The following is a 13,633-nucleotide window of genomic DNA, read 5'->3' as shown; positions in this document are numbered from 1 at the left end:
GACTTATTACATATCGAAGCAAGGATAAGCATGACAGCTCTGAAGCTTACACTTTAAGTAACAAGTCCCCATTTTCTTTTCTGACATAGCCTCTTAACCCTTTACACGCTGTTTGTGTGTCTATAGGATTGTCATGTTCAGTTCTGTCCAACGTATGCAATAGAACAATCGTCATTTTTTACCTAATCAAGTCTGGACAAAAAAAAAAAAATGTTTGTAGAAAATCATTCCACTGGATTGTGATTTTTGGTGGTTTTATGTTTTTTGGAAGCTTAAAGTGGAGCCCTGACTCAAACCCTTGTAGGAACCCCGCCCATACCACTCCCCTTGTAAACAACGGGAAACATTGCCTTTGTGATGCTTTAAAAATGACATAGCCAACATAGTCTGTCTGTGGCCATTATATTGGTAAGTCACGACAGCACTGGCGCTGCAGGTGAAATCTGTTTTCCATGGCCCCGGGCAATGGTGGTGCGACCCTTGGGGAGGGGAGTATTAGGAATGAGTGCTTGAAGGAGAAGAAAAACCTGTTACATTATTGTGTCTTGATTATAATGATGATCATCAATAATAGATATAATAATAAAATGATGATGGTGACAATGATAGTTATTTATCATTTTCTTCTTGAATGAGACCCTAAATGTTCCAATGTTTTCTTTTTGTGATGGAGAAATTATATCCCTTACAAAAATAAAATAAGAAGAAGAAATTTTTAAAAGCAGAAGAAGGCCAATAGTAAACATACTGGTGAAAACAATTTTATATATACAGCATTTACTGAAAAATGTTCCTAAGATGAAATTACACTTTAAATGCTCATTATAATAATGTCCATTTTTTGTTGTTGCTGGGCATTGAATTATCTTTTGCGATGAACTGGGGCCAAATTCTATTTTCCTTATAATTTATTTTCATGCACTGCACTGCAGCCAGCAAAGGGTGGATGAGAGTGAGATGTTAATAGGAAAGCACAGAGAGGCAGAAGCGTGCACCAAGTGCCTTGTTGTAGTGTACATCAGTCAGCTCCTCCTTCCCCTTCTCTCAACGCTTTGACGTTGCAATCCAGCAGTTTCACAGCTCTCTGTGGCAGTGTGTCATCCTGAAAGCGAAAAACCCGACTTGGTATTTTCCCGGTGATTCCTGAAGTGCACATTTTACAATCATAGCAACTCACTTTCGATTTTCGTTTGTTGATAAACAGTCAGTTAGGGATCATGGGAAATTTGGTTCACTGGATTCTAGTGAAGTCAAGTTTTTGTCCTAAATCTGTTACTTTCTTCTGTAAAAGCTGTTGGGGTGATTTATAAAAACAGGGCTGGAGGAAAAAGGGATGTTTCAGCCACGAAAAGTAATCAGATGTTTGCGTAAAGGAAGGGGGGACCCAGATCACCACTGCTGTTAGGCCCACTGAAATTATTTGGATGATTTCTTTAAAAGACGTCTCTGATCCAGGGTTGCCACTTTTTCTTCAAGCCAAACCCAAACGCTTTAGCAGCGTTCAGCAAAAATATATATTTTTAGTATACATTATAACAGTGGTCTCCAAACTGCAGCCCTGGGGCCAGATGCAGCCCTTTGCTTGCCTTTATTGGGCCCTTGAGTCATTATTCCTACCATTGACACCAACAATGGGCAGTATTCCTTCCACTGAGCTCAACGATTGGGCATCATTTCTTCTAACGACAACAAAAATTGGGCACATTTCCTCCAATGGACACCAACTATTTCTCCCCCTAATACCAAAGATCAGGCATTGTTTACTCCCACTGGGCACAGTCCAGCCCCCTTAAAGTCTGAAGGACAGTAAACTGGCTCTTTCTTTAGAATGTTTGGAGACCCTTGATCTATAAGATTGTAACAGGCCTGGGATACCTTTGGGCACTCCAAAGAGAATAGAAATGTGGCATGCATAGTGCCCCCCTCACCCTCCTATGGGGCCCTGTTCTAAGCCACATTCCTGTCTGAATATTGTGTCCAGGTTTCAGGTGGACTCAAACCCCCAACACATGATTCAAAACCCGAACTGTCCGGGTGAATCCCAACAGGTGGCAACCCTACTTGTGAGTGGAGATCTGGTGGTTCTGGCTTCCTACGTCTTCCAGAGGCTTCATTGGTTAGATTGCCCCATAATAGAGTGTTTCATGTGCAGTGCTCATCCCATTAAGGGCCCACTGTTTTGTTCTAGGTTCTTTAGAGGCAGCCAGGCACACCTCAATAGTCTTTCACTCTCTCTGGCTCAATGAACCCTCTAGGGCAGGGATATGCAATTAGCAGACCTTCAGCTGTTGCAGAACTACAAGTTCCATGATGCATAGCAAGACCCTGACAGCCACAAGCATGACGCCCAGAGGCAGAGGCATGATGGGACTTGTAGTTTTCAACAGCTGGAGGTCCGCTAATTGCATATCCCTGCTCTCAGAAATTCTCAGATTCTCAGAAATGTCTATTGTATAGCTGCAGCGATTCTCAGCAAACAGGCCCCCCCCAGCTCAGCAGAAGCTGGGACCTTGGTGAACGCAGGTGGGATTTCAGCTGGGCTGTTTGGAAGAGCAGCGGCACTTCAGGCTTGGAACTTCTCCTGGACAAAAATCCTGCTGCTCCATTTCTCAGACTATTTATGCACTCCCCAGCCACCTACTAGACACTCTCACCCAGAAAATGGATGGGATCACATAAATATTCAGGCTGTTTATTTGACCCTCCTAGCCCACTACGTTCCAGAACTCTTCAGAAGTCAGGGGGAAGCTATCAAATCTGCCGCTACTGAGATAGAGAACAGTCCAAAAGAATCACAAGAAGAGCTACAAGAACTAAATTTGCCTAACCTAGCTTGCAGCCTATCTAGGAGGGTGCTTTACATGGTTACATAGTTTGTAAAAAAAAAAAAAAAAAATTTCCATCAATCTCAACCAACATAAAAAAACATTTTATGAAAACCTTGCAACTTTAGAACTAAAGACCAATAATTGATCCAGAAAAACACACAAGAAAAAAAACCCTTCCTGATCTCCAAAGGCAATTTGATACTCTTAAAGCTGAGGTCCGCCCAAAAAAATAAATAATTAAAAACCAGCAGCTACACATACTGCAGCTGCTGGCTTTTAATAATAGGACATTTACCTGTCCTGGAGTCCAGCGATGTTGGCACCGAAGCTGATGTTTCCATCAGCTGTCGGGTGCTGCCGCCATTGCGGGTAAGGATACCCGGCAGTGTAGCCTTTTGGCTTCACGCCAGGAACCCTACTGTGCATGCGCGAGGCCCGCTCCTCTCTCCTACTGGCCTGGCAACAGGGGAAGGAGGAAGGAGCCCCAGCCGTGATGTCAATAGCCACGGCTGAGGCTCCCGGAAGTGGGAAAGGATACCTGTCAGACAGTTATCCTGTCCCCCCTCCCCCCCGAATGGTGCCAATTGTGGCACCGAAGGGGGGAAGGAATTAGATGAGCAGAAGTTCCACTTTTGGGTGGAACTCCGCTTTAAGATAATATTCTACAGTGTTATTACTTATAAATGTAGCAAAGTCCCGCATCCCTTGAGGTTACAAGACATGGTGGGTGTACTGCAAGATGAAATGGTGGGCGCCAGACACTTTTTTAAATGCAAAGAGATTTATTGTCTCTTGAACAGAACTGTGGGAGAGAGGGTTAGGGCCAGGACACCCTTAAGTCGATGCAATGATAATTGGCAGATTCCAAGACTTCTATAGGAAGACAGCTATACAGTTGAAGGCTCCCCAGTCGGACACCACTTTTGTATAGGTAGGACTGCTGTCTCCTATGGCAACAATCTTGTAGCAGTTACTAACGGTAGTTATATTCAACTATTGGCAACACAAACAGTTATCCGCTTACTCCACAATCGCTCTCTGTGGATGTTCACTCAACGAACTCCCAGTCTTTTACTAGACTTCGAATCCAATAGCCACTGGATCCCTTGAACTCTTTCACTTTTAGCACTCAGTATCTTCCTCAAGCGTAACCCCCGCTTCCCTGCTGGGTCCTTGGCTTGGCACTCACAGATACTCTTCAAGCGTCACCCCTGCTGACCCGCTAGGTCCCTGGCTTGGCACCCACTGATGTTCCACAAGCATCACCTCTGCTGTCCCGCTGGGTCCCTGGCTTGGCACTTGCTGAAGTTTTCCTCTTCACCGTCCTCGGCTGGTGAGAAGACTGCTCTGGTACTGGCTTCAGCTTACTCACAGTGGTCTCCGGTAACAAGGTGGATGGTCCCTTAGTGGCGACAGCTTCCCCTCTACCCCCGACCACAACTGGTTCCCCGTCCGGCTGAACCACTACTTCTGGTTGGACTGCAGGCCAGCAGTCCCAACCCTACGCTGCTCTCCCACTCCTGGAAAGGCTCTCAGGCAGCCTAGCAGCCAAATGTTCCCCCGATCACCTGACTCCACCCAAATAAATAGGCTCTAACAGCAGGCCAAGGGACCAAAGAAAATCCCTGCCCATTGGCTGAGACACCCTATTCATTTATGTCTGAGCCTTCAAATCCCCTGTCTTATCTAATGTCACTAGCATAGTGCCACCCAGTGACAGAAGAGAAAGGGTGCAACAAGTCCAGATTTGGAGAGGAATCAATTGATCTCCTAACAATTGGCCAAGGCAACTATCGCCTGGCAACTAAATTTGATAGCAGCCCTGCCTAAACATCAGGGTCATACATAAATAATAATAGCCAGTTATATTTTGTCCATTCAGAAACTCATCAATTTAAAGCAATCTAAAGACATCATCAGTTGGATTCCTCCATTTTTTGCATTATACAGTATGGATAACCCATTGAAGGCGATATCAACATTTAAATGTGAAGTCCTTGGGAGTGGGACATGAGTGGGAATTCTGGTGGAACTAACTCTTCACTGGAGCCAATGGGCAATAGATAGGTGGATCCTTTAGACCAGGGATATGCAATTAGCGGACCTCCAGCTGTTGCAAAACTACAAGTCCCATCATGCTTCTGCCTCTGGGTGTCGTGCTTATGGCTGTCTGAGTCTTGCTATGCCTCATGGGACTTGTAGTTCTGCAACAGCTGGAGGTCCGCTAATTGCATATGCCTGCTTTAGACTGTAATGTCTCACGAGCACCCCCCCCTTCAACCCCAACCTTTTGTCTTGAATTACAGTATAGTGTTACTGTATTTTATTTTATAAAGTGCTGCACAAACTGTGGCAGATAGATAGTGTCTTGATCTGGGAGATAGGACAATCTCAACTTAGGAGGAGCCGCTGTACTAACTATCCTATGTTAATACAGCCATCTCCCCCTGTTCTGACAGGGGGACGCCCCCCGCCAGAACACATCGGACAGCACTCTCAGCCATTGGCAGACCTTTTTTGGTCCCATTGAACCAGCCGATGCTGCCCGACATTCGAGTGTGTACTAGGCGTAAGGCAAGAGCTGTTCCAGGAGAAATGGTCAGATCTTGTCCAATTCCCACCTGTCCTTTCTCTGATGCATATGGCCAGCTTACCCCTTGGCACTGGCTGCCGCCGACCCATTAAAGGTTTGCTATGCTGGGAGGCGGGGTTCATGGCCATGTGAATGCCATGATTGGCTGTTATGGTGGTCACAAGATCGGAAAACTTTCCATGAGCCTCTGGGCATTGTGCCAGGACAGCATTGTCAGCACTATTGCATGCAAATATGCAGCCGCTCAGCGCCAAGGCCTGGCCGCCAAGAGGCCGCATATTTGCGCGCGCTCGGGGTCAAGAAGTGAAACAAGAGTTTCCAAAGCTGCCAAATATTGGGGAGAACAAGCCAATGCATAATACTCAATGTTGAAATGGACAACCTAATCTGACCATTCTAGGCAATCTAGGTAATGTGGCTCTCGTACAGTTCCATTTTTAATCCAATCTGGCTGCTTAAAAGTCAGAAGTTCTAAGTCCTAAGTCAGAGGTCCCAAAACAGTATACTGTCCTTCAGACATTGGGAGGCCAGAATGTGGCAAATGGGAATAGAAAATGCCCTGGCTTTAGAAGTAAACAATGCCCCATCATTGATATTAGTGGAAGGAATAGAGCCATCTTGTTGGTATCAGGGCAAGGAATAGAGCCACATCATTTAGTGTCAATGAGAAGAATAGTGCCCCGCCAGTGGAGGATTATTGTTATCAGTGGGAGGAATAGTGGCCCGCCATTGGTGTCATTGGGAGGAATATTGTCCCATCATTGGTATCAGTGGAAGGAATAGTGTCCAATCATTGGTATCAGTGGGAGGAATAGTGTCCAATCATTGGTATCAGTGGGAGGAGTAGTGTCCAATCATTGGTATCAGTGGGAGGAATAGTGTCCAATCATTGGTATCAGTGGGAGGAATAGTGTCCAATCATTGGTATCAGTGGGAGGAATAGTGTCCATCATTGGTATCAGTGGAAGGAATAGTGTCCATCATTGGTATCAGTGAGAGGAATAGTGTCCAATCATTGGTATCAGTGAGAGGAATAGTGTCCAATCATTGGTATCAGTGAGAGGAATAGTGTCCAATCATTGGTATCAGTGGAAGGAATAGTGTCCAATCATTGGTATCAGTGGAAGGAATAGTGTCCAATCATTGGTATCAGTGAGAGGAATAGTGTCCAATCATTGGTATCAGTGGAAGGAATAGTGTCCAATCATTGGTATCAGTGGGAGGAATAGTGTCCAATCATTGGTATCAGTGGAAGGAATAGTGTCCATCATTGGTATCAGTGGGAGGAATAGTGTCCAATCATTGGTATCAGTGGGAGGAATAGTGTCCAATCATTGGTATCAGTGGGAGGAATAGTGTCCAATCATTGGTATCAGTGGGAGGAATAGTGTCCAATCATTGGTATCAGTGGGAGGAATAGTGTCCAATCATTGGTATCAGTGGAAGGAATAGTGTCCATCATTGGTATCAGTGGAAGGAATAGTGTCCATCATTGGTATCAGTGGGAGGAATAGTGTCCAATCATTGGTATCAGTGGAAGGAATAGTGTCCAATCATTGGTATCAGTGGGAGGAATAGTGTCCAATCATTGGTATCAGTGGGAGGAATAGTGCCCCATCATTGGTATCAGTGGAAGGAATAGTGCCCCATCATTGGTATCAGTGGAAGGAATAGTGTCCCATCATTGGTATCAGTGGGAGGAATAGTGTCCAATCATTGGTATCAGTGGGAGGAATAGTGTCCAATCATTGGTATCAGTGGGAGGAATAGTGTCCAATCATTGGTATCAGTGGGAGGAATAGTGGACACAGCCCGCTGCTCTCTATGGGGCGGTGGGATGTAAACAAACTGCCTGTCTGTTTCCATCTGACTGCCATCCGTCTGTTTTTAGCAAACTGAATTGGATCGAATGCTGGCGGGTGTCAGCAGACACACGTCTGCTGACATCTACCTCTTCATAGAGAACAATGGATGGTCTGATCAGGTCCGCCTGAAAAACTGACAGGTGGACCTGATCGGGCCCTTGGTGTGAAAGGGGCCTAAGTATCCTTTTTTAGGATGCATTCTATTTTCATCTGGTGATCCAGCCAGTAAGTCTGCTGTTTTTCAACAGAAAAGCTCTCTTGCACTTACAGGGATGAGACCACTTAACACCGACAGGGATGCTTAAAATGATCAGTTTTTATTTATTTATGAAAAACCTGCTCCCTGCTCATACTTTTGCCTTTTGCCTGCTAGATCCTTGTAAACTAAGTACAGGGTGGGATTTGTGTTAGGCATCTGGGGGTATCCAGTTGCCAGGCGCAAGTGCCATCATGTGTGGACCTGGAATTTACAACGGGCTTTTAGTCTTTGGGCCAACAAATGGGGGAGTGTGGGGATAGTAAATATCAGTAGTAGAGGGGACTGGCATTTAAGAAGGGAGGAGAAACAGCAGCACACTACTCAGTGAATGGCTGTGCAGGGAAGGAGGGGGGGCATGTCAGTAGATGTCTGATCATTGGAGAAGAGCAGGCTGTGTTCCCAGCACAGCCAGAAAACTGACCACACTGTGCGCTCATGGCTAGAGTCGTCGATTTTTAAAAGCAAAGCAGAGGGACTGGCAGGAACACCAGGGTTTTTCCACAAACATAGCAATACAAAGAGAACGGAATACTTTTTCATACATGGTACAGCAGGCACATATCAGGAATATGAGGTGTTGGGGTAACATATTCTGGGCAAAGTGATGGGTTAACATTAAAATGTGTATATTGTACAGCTTGGTTGCTTTTAGCTAGCACTGTGTTTGATGCCAAATTGTTGCGTTCGGCCTGGCTCAGCTCAGCCAGAGGTGGATGGAAAGTTTTGGAGAGACAGGAGACTTTCCTAGCTGTGGAGGAACTTGTCTGTCTATCCTCATAGTCTTATTCCTGCTTGGCAATCTTAGGACAAGTAAGCGATCAGAAGGTAGAAGTTTTGGGCTTTGTTCTTGGGGTGTCAGCCCAGTACAACCATTGCAGTTAGAGTAGGCTGCAGTACTCGAAAAATTGTGAGCCTTGGGGAGAACATGATAAGAGTGAATTCCAAAGATAGGGTGTAGTCACTAAAATGAGATAAAGGGGTGAACATGTGACTATACAGAAGATGAGGTCTATAGGGGCTTTACCTCTGGGTTCTTCCTCATGTCACGGTCTACTCCATGTGAAGGAAGCTCACAAGACATATATGAGGGGCCTGAGGCTACTTATGAAGTCTCAAGAAATGTGCAGTTTAGTGTCAATCATTCATCTTTGGAAAAAAAATTCAGAATTTTTAGTAAAGCTTTTTTAGCAAGCAGACCAACGTCAGAGTGGAATTTCTCACACGTCTGTTTTTCCACCTTAAAGCTAAACTCCAGGCAAATAGCTAAATATATATATATATAATAGAGTTATTATACTTGACGAAAGATTTGTATTTCTGTCCATCCAGTCCTAAGATTTACACAGCTGTACCACACAGCAGGGTCCTATTTGGTAGATCTGATCTTATCAGATTTACTGCAGTTCCCTAATAAGTTACAGGTCTTGTCCCACCCCTAGCTTGTAACTGGACAATGAAAGAAGATAAGACAGACTGATAAGTTCATTTCTTTGTCACTCTGCTCTCTCCTCCTCTCCGAATGTCCCTTGTTAGCACAACCGATTGACTCCTTGGGCTGCTTCTCCCTTTCCCGCTCTAAGCTCTGCTGTGCAATGCCTACAAGAGGTAGATACCTAATTAAATTTAGGTACTTGCACTACTTGCATTAAGAAAATAGATTTATGTATTAATGAATACAGAGCTGTGTTCATTTATGTCTTTCACGTCTGCCTGGAGTTCAGCTTTAAATGGTTGCATTCTACATGCATGCATTTAATGCATTGCTTTGTTATTATCTGACACTGTTTTATGTGGATTTTGTTAGCTTACGGTTTTCTCAGTCTTTTGTGTTTATGAGATGATTGCTCTGAAGCTCTGTATGACTGGGGATTCGGCCACGAATCTGGCAAGTGTTGGCTTGTGTCCCTGGTTATCCATAGGGCCTAATCCAGCCAGGGAGTCAAACAATGATCACGTCTGTAAGCTCTCAGTGTCACCCCCTGGCTGAACCTGCGGGCAAAGAATTAACTGGCATGCCAGGATTAAACCAGGAAATAACTAAGACAAATGGGCATCTGAGCACTCCCGCCCTCCTTGTTTCTTAATAAAACGTTAGTCTCCCAACCAACATTAACTATTTTCTTTCGTATACTGCGTTAGTAAATAGATAGGAAGGTATATTATATAATATTCACTTGTTTTAACCACTTCAGCCCCGGAAGGTTTTACCCTCTTAATGACCAGGCCATTTTTTGAGATACGGCACTGCGTTACTTTTACTTTAACTGACAAATTGCGCGGTCGTGCGATGTTGTACCCAAATAAAATTGATGTCCTTTTTTTTTTCCCCACAAATAGAGCTTTCTTTGGTGGTATTTGATCACCTCTGCGATTTTTATTTTTTGCGCTGTAAACAAAAAAAGGCCAACGATTTTGAAAAAAAAACGATATATTTTTACTTCTGCTATACTACATATCCAATAAAAAATAATGTAAAAAAATCGAATTTCTTCATCAATTTAGGCCAATATGTATTCTGCTACATATTTTTGGTAAAAAAAAAAAAATCCCAATAAGCGTATATTGATTGGTTTGTGCAAAAGTTATCGCGTCCACAAACTATGGGAAATTTTTTGTGGCATTTTTATTTATTTATTTATTTTCTAGTAATGGTGGCGATCAGTCATTTTTAGCGGGACTGCGACATTGCGGCGGACAAATCGGACACCTAACTGACACTTTTAACACTTTTTTTGGGAACCAGTGATATTATTACAGTGATCAGTGCTAAAATTATGCACTGTTACTGTACTAATGACACAGGCAAGGAAGGGGTTAACACCAGGGGCGATCAAAGGGGTAAGTCCCTAGGGGTTGCTTTATAACTGTGTGAGGGATGGACTAACTGGATGAACACAGAGATCCTTGTTCCTGCTTAGCAGGAACACAAGAGCACTGTGTTCCCTGTCAGAACAAGGATCTGCCTGGTTTACTTAGGCAGATCCCCGTTCTGCCTCTCTGTGGAGCGATCGTGGGTGACACGCTGATTGGCTACCCCTCTGGTCAATTGCGCCCCCCCTATTGTATGTCATTTCATGCACGAAATGACATACAGGTACATGGTTTCACGCAATAGAGCCATGAGTATAGAGTATATGTACTGCGGCCGGTCGGCAAGTGGTTAAACTTTCTTTTTGTGGCATTTCTTCAGTTGCTTTCTGGTTTCTGGCCTAGGTCAAAATGAGATGGAAAAGAAATTTAATTAAAAAAATTGATCTCATGTTTTCCAAAAAAAAACCAAAGAAACCGACAGTGTTTACGTCTCAGGAGTCTTCTTAAAGGGGAACTGCAGTCTGCTCACATCATTTGTAATAAAAACATCTGAGGGCTTGTGATTCTGCATTTGCCAAATATGCTGCAGAAACTAAGTTGGCTGCAAACATTTTAACTGTGGACAGCTGAAACTGCTGCCTGGCTTTACACAGAGTCACACCTCCAGCTCTGCAGCTCTCATAAGCCCTCTTATGACTCATCCCCCCTCCCTTCCTCGCAAACTCTCACAAGAGTGTGAGAGAGAGAGCTGTGATGATGTCATAAGCCTAGGCTAATGACCAGACAAGAAACAGGAAGTGGGCTGTATAAGGTATTTACCGTCAGAAAAAAAATGTTTTACTATCCAAAGTTAAAACAACAAGGGCAGAAGATTTAATAGATGGAAAGATGAAAAAATGACTGTATTTCCGCTTTTAGGAGGGGAGGAGGGACTTTCTCAGCTAAACACACCCTCCTGCCTGCCTGCCAGAGCTAAGAGCAGATGGATTCCAGGAAGTAAATGGTATGTGAATCATCTGCCCTTATTCAAGATGACCACGGCCAGAAAAGCTAGGGGGGGTTTTCAAAGTGATTTCTCAAGTGAAGGGTCTACATGATGGGGTTTCACTAGAGAGGCTATAGTTGGGTAGGGGTTAAAAATCAGTTTAGGTAATAGGAGGGATAATTAGTAAGTATTACCTCATTGGAGGATATTAGGGTGGTGTAAGGTGTGGACAGGGTGGTCCTAAGGGTTCCTCGGTGGGAGGCGACCCTCTAGCATTAGTTGGACCAGAGGATAGCAACGCCACATTTTGCTGCGGTAGTCAACGGGGTGTTTTTGTTTTAGTCCTGTTCTTTTAGTGTTGATTGGAAGATGGGGATTGAAGGTTGTCGTGGCAGTAGGCAGAGGTCGTAGGGTTTTTGAAGGCAGAGATGGTTACGTTCTTTGGAGAACGATGGGTTGGGCCCATCACTGGTATGGGGGTACCTGCCCTAATAAGGGCGGAAGTAATATGTGTTGGGGCATTTGGCTGTATCGCCTGGTGAATTTGCCAAACAATTGTCCCAAGCTGGTGTAAGTTGCGGCTGGGGGCTGTGGAAAGGCAAGGTGGTGCCAAATACAGCTAGTTGGTCAGTCAAGGGTGCCTTCAAAAATCCTAAGACGTAGAAAACAGGCCGTTACATTCAGTCTGAGAGGTTATGGTATGTTTTTCTGTTTATCACCGTTTATATTATGTAATAAAGTGGTTTTATGGTTGTTTATTGTAATTAAGGGCTGCTATGGCCATTTAAACCCAAGAAAGTATGAGTGGCTTGAATTATTTAAATAAGGTACGGTGGTATTTGGGTAAGTGGCATAACAGCCGGGACTTGGGCAATACCCCAGGCATGTTATCAGCTACCTCTGAGTACTACAGAACCTCTTTCCTCTATATTATGGACAGTAGGAGAGGTATATATAGGTATATAGCTGTAGCCCTATCTTGTTTCTGTTATACTGATACAGAAAAGTAAGTGTTGTCATCTTAGGACAGGAAATGTGTTACTGGCAGAATCACCAAACGAACGCAACCACCACATCTAAAGACTGGTGAAAATGTCACATTTTTGTTCCTGGGTGTAGATATTCTTTAAAGTAGTACTAAAGGGCCATGTTTTTATTTTTAAATACATTGTTATTCAGAAACATAATGCAACATCATAAATGATTCCTCAAAAATAGTTAAACACTTAGGGCCAGTTCGCACCACATGCAGTCCAGTATGCAGTGCGTTTTTTTTTCTGCATCAAAAACGCATGGATAGCAGGTTATATGTCAGGGATAAGCAATTAGCGGACCTCCAGCTGTTGCGAAACTACAAGTCCCATCATGCCTCGGCCTCTGGGTGTCATGCTTATGGCTGTCGGAGTCTTGCTATGCCTCATGGGACTTGTAGTTCTGCAACAGCTGAAGGTCCGCTAATTGCATATCACTGTTATATGGTTTCCAATGGCATAGTTCACACCAGTGCAATCAGTTCCAGTTCCAGAACAAAAATAAAATGTAACTGTTTTTTGTTAAGAGAAGTATGTGTTTTTTTGTTTTTTTAAAGAATCATACATGCCTAGGTGGATGTCCCCCGCCGGCTCTAAGACTGAGAACTGAGCGATCAAACACCGCTAATCGCTCGTTTCTCTAGGCTCCCTGAGCAGAGAGCTGCAGGCTGTTGGTCAATGCTGTCTGCTCTGCCCCCCCTGTACTCACTGGAGCACTGAGCTTTGAAGAAAGGCGGGAGTGGCAGGCTCATGCTCTCGGCGGCTCGCTGAGAAGGTGAGCAGGGTGCCGGTCCAGGCTTGTGGGCGGCTCCCGACATCATTGTCGCGATCTCACCTGAGCCTGGACCAGGTCTGTGACGTCACTAACAACAGGCTTCACCCCGCTGTCTGCTGAAAACAGGTCACGGGGGTTACCCCACCATCAGAATATACCGATCAGCACTCCAGCCACTTGGCTGCATGCGCTGATCAAGCGATAATTTTTTTAGCAGGAACGTTCTTGAGAAGTCAATTGACAAATTTCTCATGAACTTCTTATTACAGTTGTACATGGATCAAAATTTGTCTGGTTCCTGCTGAACTCATTGCATTTCAATCCATGTATGGCCAGTTTTACCCTTCAAAGATATTACAGATGTAATTTTCAAACGTCCAGTGTTATCTACACACACAATTCCATTCCTCGGGCAAACATGTCCCCTCCGTGCTACCACGTATACACAGCTTCCCAAACCATTTTCAATCAAAGATGTAGAGGCAA

General features: G+C 44.3%; 1 protein-coding gene across 2 annotated transcripts in view; it reads left to right on the top strand.

The window, feature by feature from the left end:
• The window catches only part of RALGDS (ral guanine nucleotide dissociation stimulator), a 261,650-nt gene that overhangs the window by 81,499 nt on the left and 166,518 nt on the right, over positions 1-13,633 (top strand). The window lies entirely within an intron of this gene.

This window comes from Aquarana catesbeiana, linkage group LG09 (assembly GCF_042186555.1).
Source record: "Aquarana catesbeiana isolate 2022-GZ linkage group LG09, ASM4218655v1, whole genome shotgun sequence".
In the NCBI taxonomy this organism is placed as follows: domain Eukaryota; kingdom Metazoa; phylum Chordata; class Amphibia; order Anura; family Ranidae; genus Aquarana; species Aquarana catesbeiana.
Note: the sequence above shows the minus strand (reverse complement) of the source record. Positions and strands in the feature narration are given on the sequence as shown.